This window comes from Geospiza fortis, unplaced genomic scaffold (genome assembly GCF_000277835.1).
Source record: "Geospiza fortis unplaced genomic scaffold, GeoFor_1.0 scaffold98, whole genome shotgun sequence".
In the NCBI taxonomy this organism is placed as follows: Eukaryota; Metazoa; Chordata; class Aves; order Passeriformes; family Thraupidae; genus Geospiza; species Geospiza fortis.
Window position 1 is genome coordinate 4,442,764 of NW_005054306.1, and position 17,438 is coordinate 4,460,201.

Here is a 17,438-nt window from a genome sequence, read left to right on the forward strand (position 1 = left end):
CACTTAAACACGTTCCTTGAAGATGAAGCATGAAAAATGAGGCTCCATGTTTCCTTCTGTATATATATATTTTTCAGATGCCAGGAGCATAAATAAAAGCAAAAGAAAAGGGTCCCCAACCTTGTCAGCTTCCCAGAACTATATTTTGTATGCTGGTGCTTTTGTTTTCTTGCAAGTTCAGCACTGCTGTGATGGCAGCACCCTGGATTCCCCCTGCCCCCAACGAGTGATACATATTAGTACATCTGTTTTCTCTGTAAAGTCTTTCTGCATTCTTTGCAGGGCACAGGAAGGATGTGGGCTCCTTTTCACATTCAAATGAGGCAAATTAGCCTTTGCCTGGTTCCTTCAGTATAATGCTTATTTTACATTTAAGCGTGAGAAAAAGGGAGGAAATAAACCCCAATACATTAGGTGGGTTGCATGTTCCATTTTGGTGCAAGCCTCACTGAGCCTTGTTTTGTGAACTGCTTTCCACAGGACATGATTTCAGGATGATACTTTAATTAGTTCAACAGTGTAATTATGTAAAACGACCAAATAGTCTGCCCAAAGAAATAGCTGCCACAGACACATTAAACATGAGAAAAAGCTGAAGATGCCGACCTGGATCAGCAGGGTTCAGGCAATCCAGGGCTGACCAGCCTGAAAGCAGCACTGCAGGAGAAAATCTGAGTGTTCCAGAGGAAACTAAGCTGAACACAATCCAACAATGCTCCCTTATGGCATGGCAAAGGTGGCCATCAGCTTCCTGGCTTGCAGTAGAAAAAGCACTGCCAGCAGATTGAGAAATATGATCCTTCCCCTGTATCCAGCACTGGTAAGACATGACTGGAGTGCTGGATTCAATTCAGGGATCCCTGAAAATTTGGGGTTCCCTTGTACAGAAGAGATATGAACTTAATTGAGCAGATCCAGTAAAAGGGAAACAAAGATGGTTAAGATTTTAGATCATTCATCCTATAAGGAAAGGCTGGGAGAGCTGGGACTCTTCAGCCTGGAGAAGAGGAGGCTCTTTTAATGTGTATAAATACCTCATGGAAGGCAGTAAATGAGACAAGGCAAGACCTTGCAGTGTCTTCCAGTAACTGGTGATGGAGACAAGTTAAAGTACAGGAAATGCTGTTTAAACATGAAAAAACCCCTCTTGTACTGTGAGGGTGCTGAACACTGGCACAGGTGGGCCCAGAGAGGCTGTGGAGTCTCCATTGCTGGAGATATCCAAACCCCACTGGGATATGACTCTGTGAGACCAACTTTAATTTCACCCTGGTTTGAGCAGAGGGTTGGAGTAGATGATTTCCAGACACCCTTTCTAACTGCAGCAGTTTGGGATTCTGCCAGGTCATGTGAAGACCTGCTGTGCTTACAAAAATCCTCCTCTCACTCCTTGTACAAGACAGAGACAAATGCAACAATTCAGTAAGGTAACAAAAGCATAGTACACACTTTACAGGGAAAAGCTGTGGTTCAGAGTCCCTCTTTTTTATGTTCTGTGCTCCAATCCAAGTGGTAAAGCTAAGAGATGGGATGCAAGGAAAAACCAAACTGCTTAGTAAACTGTGCTTTACCCCAGACAGTTAGCTCTAGGGGGAAGTTCAGTGCATGCTCTTTGCACTACAGCAACTTCTTGCACAGACAATGCATCCTATGCACACCCTACATCCAGAGAACAGAGAATGAAGTAGTCAGGTGCTGTAAAGTTACACTCAGATTTCTGATGGAAATCTCCTCAGGCAAGAAGCCCTTAGCTCTGCGACAGTTGTGTGCCAGGTCTGACAGGTTTTACTGAGAGACCTGAAGAAGCTTTGACACACCTGCTAACACATGAAGCGCTTTATCCATCTCAGCTGCCATCCTCACCCACAGGTCTGGGATGCAGCAATCTCACAGCAAGCAATGGGCTGTGTCCTTGGTCCAGAGGCTTGCAAGAGCCATGTCCCAAGTCCCTGCTCTGCTCACAGACTACCCCTTGAAATAACTTACTTGCTGTTGCTCTTGGTTTTCCCCCTGTTCTGACCTGAGTCACGTACAATGCACTTTCCCCTCAGCCTGTGTGAGCAGAGCCCTGCCATGGTCTTCACCCTCTCTGTGAGAGCCCTGAAGCCTCCTCTGACACAGAGCAGCAAGAGTTCCTACACTCTCAGAGCTGACACTGGTTTTTCAGACACCTGGCTGCACGAAGAACACAACCAGCTGCTGTTCTCACACACCTCTCTCTGCTCCAAAGCCAAAGCCATCCAAACTGATCAGTCTTGCAGCACCACTGTGTGTGTCAGCCTGAACTCCCCTTCACCTTCCGCCTCCCTGCTTAAAACAGTAGCACAAAGTTCCAACTCAGATACCTAGAGTAAAAGATAATCCAACCTAGATTTAGATCCAGACTTCCCCCAAAGCCTGAGCAGCCTCAGGCTCTAGCTACCCTCAAGCAGTAGGAGCAAAAGAGCTGCTCAATTGGACACTGATGCCTTTAACACTGGTTTACTTTAAAGTGTTGTGCCAAAGAGGTAAGTGGAGAGCCCTGAATAATTCAGAAAGATCTCAAAAACAGTGCAAATGAAAATATACTTTAGGCATCCTAGGAACAGTCAGTTTCTCTCTACTGAGGCATCCATTGCACTTTTAATCCATAATTTCCATTTTAGCCTGTTAAAATAATGAGATTTATTATTCCTGTCACATGTCCTTTCTGAAGACGCTGGGAGGGTGTGGGAGAGGTAAGAGAGAAAATTAGTTATCAGTCACCACTTGCCAAGAGTAGATTAAGCACTCCAAAGTTATACATTCATGTATAAATTACTCAAGGGAGTTTCATTTATTCCTTTCCTCCTAGCTTATATTTTTTTCTTCCTGTCCTGCAGCCCTTGTTCCCACTGCTCTCAGTAACCACTTGCCTGCAGAGGACAAGTTGGACAGTAGCAAACAGTTCTGGATTTTCCCCCCTTTCATCATGAGAATACATTTGGACTCTCTTTCCCAGACCTCAGAGCATGCCTGATTCCTGGGAGCAGAACAGTGAACAAGAATAGAGTTAATCTTTAGCAACATGATAAAAATCACTCTCTCACACAGACATCTGGAGAGGGATTTCAACAGAACTGTTGTGCCAAGCACCTGATAGCAAAACCTGAAACTGCTGCCAACCCACATCTTCCTGCTCACAGACACAGCCCGCTCAGTCTCTCCCCAGCACTCCCACTTCTCTACTAAAATCTAAGTCACCACTGAGCAAAGCCTCTCACCAAAATGAGAGGCCACTCTTTCTGTAACAATGACACAAGTGTGGCTGCATTACAGGTGGGGTCAACTCATCTCTCTTTCTATTTTTTTTCATAATTGAAAAGTAGTTGTGAAAAGCACATTAAGCAACCAGTTTGGAGAGACGGCATGGGAGGACAGGACACAGGGGCATTTCATGGCTTTGGTGCAATCTAAGAAGCCACCAACGAGCAGGCAGGTGAGCTGAGCAGCTGGGAAGGGAGGGGAGGGGGGCAGCAGGAGATGGGGAAAGGGCTACCAGCAGTTTGCTCTCCCAAAGCCAGAGTGCCAGCTGGCAGCTACGTGTTGCTGGTTGCGTGTGGGCTGTGAGTATAACAGAGGAGATGAGCCTTTAGGGGAGGAGCTGTCTGATAAATCATTAATGAATGAAAATATGAAGTAATCAGTCTGCCTGGGAAGCAGAATCATCTAATGATGAGGATGATGGCCTAGGAAGCAGGAGATGAGGTTCCTATCTCACCCACAAGACTGCTGGCACATGAGCTCCTTTTGCTGTAAGAAGATACGGCCACTTCCTTACACTGAAGGGCTTCTCTCAAAATCTACACAGAAACCCCACGATCTAGGTGACAATAAAATTTACTGCATCCTTTGTGGAAACTGCACCCCCAGCTTCTTTTTTGTTGCAGGCAGTGCACAAAGAACCAATATTCCTTCTCAGAGATGTCTTCATCAAACCAGATTTTTTTCCAAGCAATACCAAAACCTAGCACGACCTTTCAGCAGCACCAGTGGCATTTAATTTTAAATCGATTAACTACACACACAGTACTAATTACCCATGGGTGAGGTTTTTTTCTTTTTAGCAATCAGACTACTGGCTGGAAATGTAATGGTATGTCTCTGTGTGAACAGGGACACTCTGCTTTCTCTGTGCTCTCTGAAACGAAGGGGAAAATGCTTGAGAAATGATGTTTAAAGGGGCATTTGTGTTTATGGGGATAGCTGCAGGGGCACCAGACACATGCAGTCAGAAAGTGATGAGGTTGGTAGGGGAAGGGGCAGGAGGTTAGCACAGTTTCTTTTGCACAAAGACCTAGTAGAACATGTCATGCTGCACAAAATCAATACAGCCCTTGCGTGAAAAAGAAATTGTCAGGTTTGTGCAGTTCTCAGGCTTATGTGGAAAGATGCTCACAAAGGTGAGTCTTGATTTTCATGAAATCTTTAACTGCTCTCTTTCCTCTGTCTTAAGATCCCTGAACATTCAAGGGTATTGTTTTAAAACAGTGTTATTCTAAAACAAACCCAAAAGACGCACATGGCACAAATTGAAACCATCTGATGTTGGCACATTTGAGGGATAAGAGGTGCAAGGGCTTTATCTTCCAATGTACTTAAAACATGATTTTCCAGAGTGAATGATGCATAGACTGCAGCAAAAACCATAAATAGAAGGCACATATGGCCATGACAGAGACTATGTTTACAGAAACTCAAACGAGCACCTAAGGAGATCTGTGGTTTTTAACTACATATCTATTTGTGGCACTGAAGTCCAGTTTAATTGTTCTGCCAAACATTGCTGAGCCACAACAAGTTTATTACAGTTTATGGAAGAACCTGCTCAGGCAATTTTACAAGGAAATTGCCTGTGCCTAATCTAATTGCTAAGAAGTAGCTAAAATTACATTAGTCCTGGAAAAAATAAGAAAGAAACAGGAAGCTCCAAAAGGTTCAAGAAGCATCACAAGGCTGTTCCTGTAAATCACAGCATTGCAGATTTGAGGATGAGATCCCTGGAGAGGCTCCCAGTCACAGTCAGACACTGTTTTTCACCCAGAACAAACATAACACAGGTGAGATGACTTACAGCACATAAAAGTATGATTTCTCACATTCTTAATACTTCTTCTGGTTACTGAATACATTTACATAGTAAGTGGGGTTTGGAAATTACCCACTGATGAGATAATACAGATTTAAATGATCTGCAGTGCCACTTTCTTCTACTTGCAAGCTTTAGTAGTCCTTGCAAAAGATTTAACTGGGCTCCATTGAAGAATCCTATTTCTCAAGATTTTGTTTAATCATAAGATAAGCGACACCTATAAAATGTAACAAATGGATTAGGATGGCTTAGATGTTTCTAGAGTCTTGCAGAGTACTAGCATGCAATATCAGAAAGAATTATTTTTGTAAATCAAAGTTTAATTGGAGGTTGTGGGACATGTCAAGCAAGCTACAGTCAAGCTTGTTAACACAGTAAATGTGTCATTACCTGCCACATAATCACAGAAGTACCTCTGGAGAGTCACTTACTAGTTCATACCTTGCCAAACTAACCAAGAACAGATTTCTGACAGCACCAACAGCTACTTTGACACTTTGCATCAGCCACCATGATTTCAACTGGCATACAGCCTGTTGTTTTGCTCATGTGTTCTGGGTTAAAAATGAAAGAAAAAAAAGAAAAGAAAAATCTATTTAAAAACCAGTTCCCTTCACACTCCCCCACTCCACTGACACACAGGAGCCTAGAGCAGACAACCTTGACTCAAACTGGTTAAATACAAGAAAGGGCAAGTTGTGAGCAGACAAAGCAAGCTCCAAGGGCATTTCTCTCAGACTTTCACAGTTTTCTGGTACTTCAACCATCCCTGACTTGCAGAGCATATTAAATTTGCTGCTCTCACTGTCCACTATCATTAGAGAGCTGTCCATCAAAAACCAGATTTCTATGAGAGCTGGTTAAAAACCTGAAGAAAATATACAACTAATTGCAAGCTGTGCCTGGGGTGTCTTCTTCCTCCACCCTGGAACAGGAAAATGGTTTTATATTTTTTATTGTGCTTTTACCTTTTTTATTATTGTTATTTTGTTTGTTTTGTTTTTCTTTTTATTTTCTTGTGTTAAATAGTTAAGGAGAGTTCTTGTCTGGGTGACAAGTAAAAGCATCTCCAACCCAGTGGAGCCTAAAGCCACACCATGAAGCTCCTGGAATTCATCCCAGACATAAGAGATTCAAAAGAGCATAGCAAGCCATTGACTACACTCATGAGTAGCTTCAAAAAGAGGAGAAATATTCTGGGCAAAAAAAATACCCTGAGAATTGCTGGTTACAGTGGAAGCAGAACAATGTTGGTAACTTGACACAAAAATTCTCCACCCAGCAGCACTCTTACAGCTCCTTCTGAAGCAGAATGGTGGCCTGGAATGGGACTAGACTCTCATAGTATTGAGCAAGAGTTTTCTTAGAGAAGAAGAGGTGGTTAAAAGTGACAGCTTAGGATTTTTTTATTTCTTTAATCAGAAGCACAACCAGGGAAATATTTAATACAGTAATAGAAACTATTGATGCTAACAGAAATACTTCATACAGCAATTACAAGCATACAAATGACCTTCAGTGCTGTCTCAAACACATGCCTCAAAACAAACCCCATCATTTTCTTTTGATTTCTGCAAACTTAGAAGCGCTGTAAAAGGGGTCTTGCAACACCAGAGTAACAGGTCTGCTTCCCACAAAATTTAAAATTCAGGTCTCACATGCATTCACCCAAATCACACATGCAGAAAAGTATGGATAAAAGCAGTTGCGAGTCAGGGGACCTAAACTGGATGGTAAAGCAAACTCACAAAACCGATATGAACGTGAGCTCTTCCCAAAGACCACTGGCTGTGCACAGCAAGCAGCTCCAGTGCTTCCTCTCTCTGCCTGGAAACAGAGCTCCTTCTTCAGAGCTCTTCCCAACATCCATCCACCTTCTGAAGTGTTTTCAAGCTGGGCTGCTTTTTGCCCGCTATGTAATACATAGTGCCTTTGCACATTGCTGCAAGAGGTGTTAGATGTCTGGATAACAGCCCACCACATGTACAGGGACGCACACACATGGAAAGCACATGCTGCACTAACACAGAAACGGTGAGTATGTTAGTACCAACACGTGAGAATTCTGTTTTACACTAGACATGCAGCTTGTGTCTTCAGCATGCTCTTATTTCCTTGGGGTGAGCAAAAGGCTGTTGCAAACTGCCTTGTAGCTCAACACAGGCTTTCCTTCTGCTTTGTCAGCTTTGATTAGTGCTCTCTCTCTGTCATCTGAAACACTTGGCTTATAAACAGTCTAACCTAAAAAAGAAAATGAAGACATATACTGTAGTTCACAACTGTGCCTGATAATCCCCCAACACTATCTAATGACATATGGGAAAGCCAGTGGTTAAACCCAAACTAAGCCTCCCTGTGTAATTACAGAGGGCAAAACTTAAGAGAAAAAAACATTTAAAAAAGCAAATGGAATGATCTTGGGCTTCTACAAAGGCATTTAGCAGATACCAAAATGGTCATAATGGGTATCTTCAAAATAGGACAGTGGAGACTGCATTGTCTTCCCTGCCAAAAAAGATGCCCCTTCACTTGTATACAAATTTGTTTCCCTGTGTTTTGACACATTTGGCATAATGACCATGGTAGAAAACAATGAGAAGTCTACAGCATCTATCAGCTGTCAGTCTCTGCTTTCTATATGTCTAAGCCTGTATTTCTGCTCTATAGATAGAGCAGAATTTCCTGTAGCAGATCTTTCATCAGCCTCTGTCTGACAAGAATAAAGACATGTAGTGGCCTAAATATTTCTCATCAAAAGATGTAAATGGAATGAAATAGGGGAAAAGGGGATTATGTTTGATAGTAAATGGCATGCAGAGAGACACTAATTCCCTAATATTGAGGAATTAGAAGGGGAGGAAAAAATGGACAAAAACTCTTAAGTGTCATGCACAAGCAACAAATATAATGGAAAATGAGGACTTCCCCAGACTGATGATTCTGTCTATCAGCTAACCAGACTCAGCACCCCTCAGTAACAGATGCCGGTGACTGGTGAAATCACTAACTGCACTTCAATTTGGTGAAGGTTTCCACTGAAGAAAAAGACAAACTTTTAACTTTTGATAAACAGCAAAACAGGACAGGAGAAGACCCAAAATCCTGTTTCCATAGTGTACAATTGAAGTTTTGTAGAGTCTTCTTTCTATGTAGCATCTTAACTGCATGAATGGGAATGTCTGTTAACCAGGGATCAAAACAGTTAACATTTCAGATCCTATTTAACATCTATGCCTATTTTTAACTAATAATTTCACAAAGAATCTAAAAAGTCTTGTACTATTTTTATTCTTCTGCCTGTAAAGTCACTACCTTTAGTTATCATGATTTTGCATAAAATTAAATATAAGGTAAGAAATGCAGTTCAATTAAGTAACAGCACAAAACTTATGTCAGTAAATCAATGCTATCTGAAATCACAGAATCACACTGCATCAGTTAGGTCAGAAAAGACCTCTGAGATTGTTGAGTCCAACCTATGACCAAGCACCACATTGTCAACTAGACCATGGCACTAAGTGCCACATCCAGTCTTTCCTTAACACCAGAGATTGTGACTCCAGCCCATTCCAATGTTCAATCACTCTTTCTGTGAAGAAATTCGTCCTAATGTCCAACCTAAAGCTCTCTTGGTGCAGCTTAAGGCTGTGTCCTTTCATCCTATGGCTTGTTGCCTGGAAGAAGAGGCTGGCCCCCACCTGGCTACAGCCTCCTTTCAGGTGGTTTCAGAGAGTGATACGGTCCCCTCCGAGCCTCCTGCTCTCAAGGCTGAACAACCCCAGCTCCTTCAGCTGCCCCACAGGTGTTCCACACCTTACTGTCACTATCCTCAGCTCTACACAGTCTGAAAGCTCCCTAATTCACAAAGCCTCCTCTCCTTTCCTGTCCCTTCTGAAGAGCTTGTAGCCATCCATTGCAGCACTACAGTCACACAAGCCATCCCACACGTTCCCATCATGGCAGCTATGTCACAGCATTCCTGGAAGGTTGTTACAGGATTCAACACCCCCTTGTAGGATTAGGAAGACTAGTACTCAGCACAGCATTCACAACCCTAGCAGAATGAGACTGTAGATTTGTATTTTTCACTACTACTGTTGCATGACATGATCAAGGATGCACACAATATTCAAGGCTTTTCAAGCTTTTACCAGAGGGAAAATCTCAAAGCAGACTTCTCTCTGTCTTGTAATACTAAACAGGCTGGGCAGGAATGACATTTACACAGTTGAATGTTTTATTATTTTTTCTTCTTAAAAACAATAGCAGCAATATGACTTTCTATATTAGGTACACTCCTATAGGTGGGTGCTGAACAGGTATAAAGGTCACCAGGACAAAATGCTATTTATGAGAAGGTTGTGTAAACCTCTGAGGTTTTCAGAGCTAACACGAACACAAACTTGTCATGAATTTAAGCTCACTGGATATTTTCTAAAAATCACCACCGGTGAGTTGCCTGATAATATGTCTTGGGAAGAGCTGACTATTCCAGACCAGTGGAGGCTGCAGAGGACCCCTTGGAGCACAGGAATGTTGTTGCCCACTGCTGGCAGGGCAGGATGATGTGGCGCGCTCCCTAACAGAGCTTTCCACCTCAGCTAATGGAGTGTGACACCTCAAGCAGTAATCTCCCCCATCACTGAGCACTGGCCTTCAGGATCCACCCATCTTAATTTTTATTTTGGCATGGGTATTGTGATACAGCACTGCAGGCATTCTCAAGACATGCATTAATGCATCATCTTTACACTAGTTTCTGTTCTTGATTTTTCTGGATTGCATCCAAGGCTTTCTTTTATCTTTGAGCTTAGCAGAATGATAATATAAATAACTCAATGTCCAAAAATATTCAGCTTTGGTAATCTGCAATGAGATCTCTCCTCCTCTTCATGATCCTTTATATGCAGTTTCATTACATTTGTGTCAGATGAGCATTTAAATGAGAGGCAGATGTAATGAGAGATGAAGAACTAGAGCAGTGTGCTTATGCTATGAGGCGGAAACAGACAGACTTGTACCTGGAGATCCATGCCAAACTCTTATTGAAGAGATCACTTCCCTATACGCAATATATTTAGTGCCTAACATAAAGCTGCACAAGTAGCACAGAGAAATCTCCTAAGCAAATCCCATAATAATTAAATCCTGGTACTACAGCATCCTGTATCACACATACATGCATTCTGTCTTCCACTTAGTTTCAGCAACCTCCGCTGAACCTGGCTGATAAAATAGTCTCCCAAAGGACTGTAACTCTAAAATCTATTAAATCCATGAAGTATTGATGAGGCAGAATTAATGTTGAGAAAATTACTTTAACCATCTCCCTCCTCATGTATTTCATAAAAGAAATATAGAAGAAAAGCAGTGCTGTGGCTGGGACTGCAAAATACAGCACACTGAGGTCAGGAAAATCTACATCTGCCCACATGCCTTATACTCTACCTATAGATCTATTTGTCATTACAACATGTACTCCTTTAGTAAGAGTAATACCCACAGAAATGGCCTTATCTGATGCCCATGTTCTCCTTTCTTTTTATTCCCAGATATGATCTGTGTCTTGCACACAGCATTATGCAGGCTCTCTCTACAGTGTTCCTCACTCCCCACACTGCAGGGCTCATTAGCTGTGGGTTGAGAGCATTACCTACTAAGACCCTGTTGCTGCCTGATTATAAACTTGGCACAAACAGACCCAAGTTTGGCAATATTTTCCATGCTGGGTGTCTGCTGGGAGGCTTTTTTTCCCCTTGCTTTGTTGCTGTTTTGGATTTTTGGCATGACGTCAGCCAAAATTTTTCAAGCTGATTCTGAAGCAAGGCATGGGAAACTGGAGTGATTTATTCATGTGAAAAGCTTCTGGTCTCTCCTAGAACAGCTCAAGAGGTTTTGTGATTTGGACCATAAACTTGCAAAGTGTCAAGGCAAAATCTTTGTGTTTTGATCTCTACAGAAAACTCCCAAACATGACTAAATTACTAACCTCTGAAAAAAATAAACCTTAATTTGCATGAGCTCACTAAGGAGGGGATGCTTCCTAGCAACTAAATTCCCCGGAGATCCCACCTACAATGCTCCAGGATCCCACAACCAGTTGGGTGGCACCTGCCTGCTTGAAGCTGCAGTTATGCTGTGAGTGATCAGAGCTGGCCATGAGACAGAGCTGCAAGGCTGCTCCATAGCTAATTCTGAGCTCCTGAAGGGTGGCATGGCCCTCCATCAGGTAGGTGTTTGCATCCAGTTCTCTGCACGGGAGGAAGGGGAACATAAGGTGTGAAACATGCCCGAGTGATGGAACAAGAGCTTTTGTATCAACTGCACCAAGGCACATACAGAAAAGAGCAACATTGATGTAACACCCCCTAATGCAACATCTGAATTTTCAAAATGTTACGTTTTTCTTTTAACAGAGCAACTGGAAGGCTTATTATCTAGATTAAAACAAAAAAAACCAACACAACCAATTTAGCATTTGCTAAACCCTATCATGGATACTCAAGCTGCTGTAACATCGTGATCCACTGCAAACATTTTTGCCATTGAGCCAGCCAAGAGAGCTGGGAAATACAGCTGTGTGAAGTGCTCTGTTCCATCTGCTGTTTTACCTGTCCTTCCCTATTTCTTCTCCACTGGCAACAGCAGGACAGACATCCACATAGATGGCCCACAGATCAACTCTCTTTTGCTGAGTAATTCCAACAATTGGATCACCTCAAACTTTGTGGGGGGGTGGGGGGGAAGATGGGACAAAAAGCTATATTAAATGAATTACCAGTGAAATGTAGGAAAATGACAGAGCCTGAGACACAAACATCTCTTCTGCAGGAGACTGGAACGTACCCTCACTGTGTAGGGTTATCTGATTTAATAAAGTGAACACAAGTATAACAATGCTTCACAGAGAGCAGAATAAATCCAATCTGGTTGGGACTGGACACATGCAGTTCTGGGCAGGGGGCAAACCACACTCCTCAGAAATCTTATGGACCAGATTTAACACTTACTACACCCAGCAGCATCAACATTCTCATCTCTTGAACGGATTAGACTGGAAGAAGAGAAACATACTAAAATGGAAGGAATTACAAGCATAGCATAGCAAATCTTGGTAAGTCCCAAATATATCAAAATGTTCAAGCGTTTCCCACACTTTCCCTCTTAAGGAGAAAGATAATCTTCAGCCCATAGGAAGGGATAAAGAAGATAAGCAACAGAAGAACATTACTGAGGCACATCAGTGCCCAAATGAATGACTTCAGAAAACTAAAAGCTGCTAGAAATAGGACCAAAATGCACCAGGTCAGCCCTAATTACAGAGAACAGCTAATGACTTGAGTAAATCCTCTTGTGGGTATGGTAGAATACAGGTAATAAAGCCCCAGCAGCTTATTTTGGTAGTGAGAGCACAGATAATACATAGTTGCTCTATAACACTTTCTGTCAGAAACCTGACAGGTGTGAAGAATTACCAAGAGAAGTTCAATAGCATTTTTGATAGACATCAGGGATATAAATAATTGTACCATACAAATTGGACACCCAGGAATGCACAGGGCATCACAGTCTTTCTAAAGGCAAAAAAATTTACTATGTATAAAGATGCTGGTTTCATATAATTTCTTAAAATCAAAGCAGCCATTACATGCTATTTTTTTTAATAAAGAGAGAAGAAAAACCTGACTCTTCTAATAGGGGGGAAGAAAACCCAAAATAGCAGATGAATGTATTAGCAGAAATCCAAATTTTCCTTGATATATCTGAGCTACTCATATAAAAACTGAATCCATTGTTTAAGATGTGCAGTTGCTTCTAGTCTACGGAGAAGTGTGCAAATAGAAGCAAAGCTTCTCAGATTTCAGCTGAAACATCAAAAAGCCCTCAACCTGGGAAGGTATCCCTGTCTAAATTCAGAGGGAAAAGAGCCATGGACTCCCAGGCCCTGAGATACACATTCAAAATCAAAGCCTGTGTTTGAAGCATTCACAGCTTTTCTGGGAAGAGGAAATCTGTAGGAAATGGATGAATGCTCACTTGCACACCTGGTGCAGAAAGATGCAGGTCAGGTTTAAGGTACAGCAGTCGCTCAATTCACTTCACAGCTTTATCCTCCCCTGATTGTGATGGCTGTAACCAGGGACAGGCACAGAGTCCCAAACTCTACAGTGTAAGTCATGCCTGGAAATACAAAAAATGTTATGAAAGGCAAGAGTTTCAAGGGTAGTGTGGACTGGCAAAGAGCAGTGTGACTGTGGGAAAAAATACAACAGAGATCACCCCAAGGTTTTCTGTCCTACATCAGTCAGGCTTCTTGTGACTCCTTGTGATGTGGAAGGGTGGCCGTTCCGTGACATGCCATGGTCAACCTACAGTGCCACACGAATATCTGCTCTGGCATCCACGAGGCTGCTTCACAGAAATCCCATCAAATGAAGGGCCTTCTCACATTGTCATCAGCTTAGCTGAGGGAGTTTTAAATTCAGCCAAGATTCCCCTCCCAGCATTCAAGTATACGTCTCTAATCAGCTCTTAAATCCATTATGAGTTTTTGATCTAGAGGCTGCATGACCTTTTCTAGGACTTTGATACAAGATGAACAAATAACTGCTGAGCCTCTGAGCCATGTCAAGATAAATTCAAAACGTCCTCTTGATGTCCAGTACTTCTTGGATTCAGTAGGTTAGGGACAGAGGCTGGGCAAAACTGTTTCCTTGTCATTACATTTTCTGCAATTATTTTTAAACTCCCTGGGAATTTGTAATGCCATAGGCAAACATATAGTAGGGTCAGAGATATTTCAGAGATCCTCACATATGAGAAAATCAAGGTCCCTGATTATTCTACCTCAAAATAGGATGTTGCAAACAGTTTGAAGTGGGAAGCATGAAAAGAACAGCTGTGAAAACAAAGAAAATTTGCACTCTGTCTATGTATCTTAATGGCTGCAGGAAAAATTCTGGAGCAAAATCCTGGAGAACAAGCCCAGCTCCAGACTGGCTTGACAAAATTCTTGGATGTTTACAACCCAGCAGTGAGAAGTGCCTCTTTTCATTGACTTACATCACTATAAGTAAGAGCGGAAAGCTGGCAGTTTTCAGTTTGTCAACTAATTCTCTTCCACATTTCAAAATCCAGCTAAGTCAAGCAGCCACGCTCTTTGAGTCTGAACATCAACTACAGGTTGAGAAACATTGCCCAAGTAGAACCTGTGTGAGCCAGATTGTCGTTTGGTTTTTTCCCCCACTAGCAAGTTTACTGCATCTGCATGACACCAATTTCCACGGAGCCACGTGAAGAAGCTTTCCTGATTTTGAGATCTCCTTCAAGAGTTCCCTCTCACAGGCAGAGAAGATGCAGAGTTTGCACTGACAGACAGAAAACAACAGCAAGAAGCAAGGAGAAAGCACCTTTTTCCCTCTGAGGATGGTCAGATGTAACAGATGCCCAGAAGGGCTGTAAAGTTTCCAGCCAGCTGAATTTAGAAAATCAAAAGGCCCTGAGCAACCTGACCTAATAGGAGCTGTTTCAAGTGGGGGTTTGGACAAGACAACAGTTTGTGTGAGTTTCTTGGCAGTTTTGTGGCAGTTTTTTTCCAACCAGGATTATTCCATTCCATGATTCTAAGGAGCATGCTTCTGTCACTTTCCCCTTGCTGCTCCTGAACTGTGCTCTCTTATTAAGGTCAGCCATGGAGACCAGGCTAGCCTCAGCTGAAGCATCTTTGAATGGAAATCAAAACACAACCATCCAACTACCAGGTCTGCTGATAAACTTCTTTTTCTTTGGTGTTGCATAGCATCACTATTTCCAAACAGTTCTCCTCTTTCACCTGTGAAATTTGTCATACCTCACACAAAGTTCAGCCAATCTGTAAGGAAGAACACTGGACAACTTTTAGGATCAAGTATCAGTACTACCATCAAAAAGAAAACTAGATATAGATCCTACCATCTTTTGTAGTAAAGTCACAAAGTTTTGTGGAAGTCACCACAAAATCTCATGGACTAATGAACTCATGCTCTGATCTGTGGCTCATCTGTGACCCTACAACCAAATTCTAGTTAAAAAATTGTTGTTTGTATTTCTCACAGGGATATAGATGCAAACTTGTAACATGCACAAATGTCAGAAAAGCTCACCCAAAGAGAGAAAATAATTTAAAAGAATGAGCTGCAGTAGGGTTTACCCAGGTACAACTGGGCAGGACCTTTCATGTGTTTGGCCAGCTTCTTTGTGAATTTCTGGGCTTCTCTATCCTCTTTTCCTGTCTCTTAGACTAAATGTTCTGCAGAAGGGTAAGTGATCTACATTTAAACATCTGCTAGCTAATCCAGATCTTTCTATATGACGTAACAACATCTAGGGGCTTTTCAATGGCAGAAAAGAACAAGTGTTCTCACAGAGCCAGTCTTTAATTTTCAGTTTTCTACCCTGCAGGCTATCTGACTCTTAAGTCTTCTGCCAGTGGAGAATAAGCCAGTTTTCATCTGCCATCTGCACATTCTGCCTGGAGAAAAAGCACCAGCCCAATACTCTGCTTGGCCAAGGGAAAGCAGGGACACAGTCTTCTGCTGACATGTTTTTTCCCAAGGGTGATTGATTGGTACTATCCAGAACTGTGTATTGATGGTCTCCTAGGGGGAAAAGCAAGATGAGCCCACTAACTGCTCCAGATCTGCTGCCTTTATTTTTTGCAGGTTTGAAGAGCTTTCTCTGAATCACTTCCCTCTAGTTGGGACATGCCACTAATTACCTCTTGCTCTCCTCCCTCTTCTTCTACTTCAGAGTGGTGCAGCTCAGCAGCACAGACACACGATGTGCCATGTTTCCAGAGCACTGAGGACCAGAGAAGTCTGTTGAAGGCTGATGCCTCTGGAAGTGTTGCATACAGTACAGTCAGACAAGCAGCAAAGCTTGTCATCTGGTATGGAAAGGAGGAATAGGAAAACTGGTACAGCACACATTAACTATCTCCTTATCTCTCAGACATAAGCAAACCATCCCAGTTCCACATGGCAAGGGTGTCAGTCAGACATTCTGGGAAGAGATGGAAAGATTGTAGAGGGACTGGACACCCTCACCACTTTGGGAAATACATACTCCCTCTGCATTACCTTTCTCCTGGTCTTCTATACTGCTACCATGCTTTTTTTGTACCCCTTGTTTTTTAATTAGGCCTTTTATTTCTTCTACTCCAGGTTTTAGCTCAACCACTCTTCAGCAGAATGGAACAGCTACAAACACAATAAGCAGATGCCACTGGAGCAAATGAAAACACATTCCTTGCCCTGAGGGCCAGCATGCTGTTCTCTGTCAATGCTTCTCATACTGCGAGTCTCTGTACCAGAGAAAGAACACATATAATCAACTATATCGCTTTATTTTCCAGAGCTAAAAAAAAAAAAAAAAAAATTAAAAAAAATAAAGAAGAAAGCTAAAACAACCTTTCTGAAATTCTTGTTGAAAACCAAAATTGATCAAGACAGCACCACTTACCACAGTTTCCCCCCCGAAGAGAGCAAGTTTACGTTCACCACATTTCCTCACAAATGGCTTGAAAACATGCCCTGTAAAATAAGAGAGAAAGGCAGAAAAATAATAAGTGACTGGAACACCACAAATTATGTGACACTTTCTTCTCTCTCTACTAACATTTATCACCATCTTCCACCATTTTTCCTGGTTTAGGGAAGGAGGTAATTGGATCTGAACCTTCACAACCAATTATTGAATTCCACTAGTATTATGCAAAATATTAAAATAATTGCAGGACTCCCTCAGACTACTCAGACACATCACTGTCACTGACATGATGGGTATTCAGACTTCAGGGAGACAAGGTCAACAACAAGAAATGCACAGCAGCACACAGCAAGTGTGCTAATTATTTTAGATCCAACCCTAAAAAATTGGTCAACCCAGTATCTCTAAGTCATTTTGTTTTAACAAACTGGTTTTGGAATTGGATGCACGTAGGTTCATGACAGCCTCCTTGTTTGAAAACTACACAAAGGGAAAAAAGGGGTTGTGCCACACTTCATTTTTAAACTGTATTAATTACTTGGCATTCTCTAGGAGAACAAAGAGGGAGAAGAAGGAAGTCAACACAATATCCAGTTTGACACACACTAGGGCCCATTTGAAGAAGATGGAGAGCAAAAGTGACAAATGCCATCATTTTGCCGACCCTGAGTAAATTTCAAATGACAGCTAAGCTTCATTTTCCCTTGAAGCGAAATCTTTGAAAGAATAACTCACGGAGCCCAGACTAACAATGATGTTAAAACGTTTAGTTTGTAAACTCCTAGAAGAGGGAGGAGGCAAG

General features: G+C 42.1%; 1 protein-coding gene across 4 annotated transcripts in view; it reads right to left on the reverse strand.

Moving 5' to 3' along the window:
* The window catches only part of FYN (FYN proto-oncogene, Src family tyrosine kinase), a 77,924-nt gene extending 61,223 nt beyond the window's left edge, over nucleotides 1-16,701 (reverse strand). For 3 of the 4 annotated variants that reach the window (XM_031066677.1, XM_005418430.3, XM_031066675.1), the window contains exon 1: nucleotides 16,610-16,701. The gene's annotated coding sequence lies outside the window, so the exon portion shown is untranslated. The remainder of the gene's footprint in view (nucleotides 1-16,609) is intronic. The other variant, XM_005418429.2, reaches the window with a different exon arrangement.
* Between the last annotated feature and the right edge of the window lie 737 nt (nucleotides 16,702-17,438).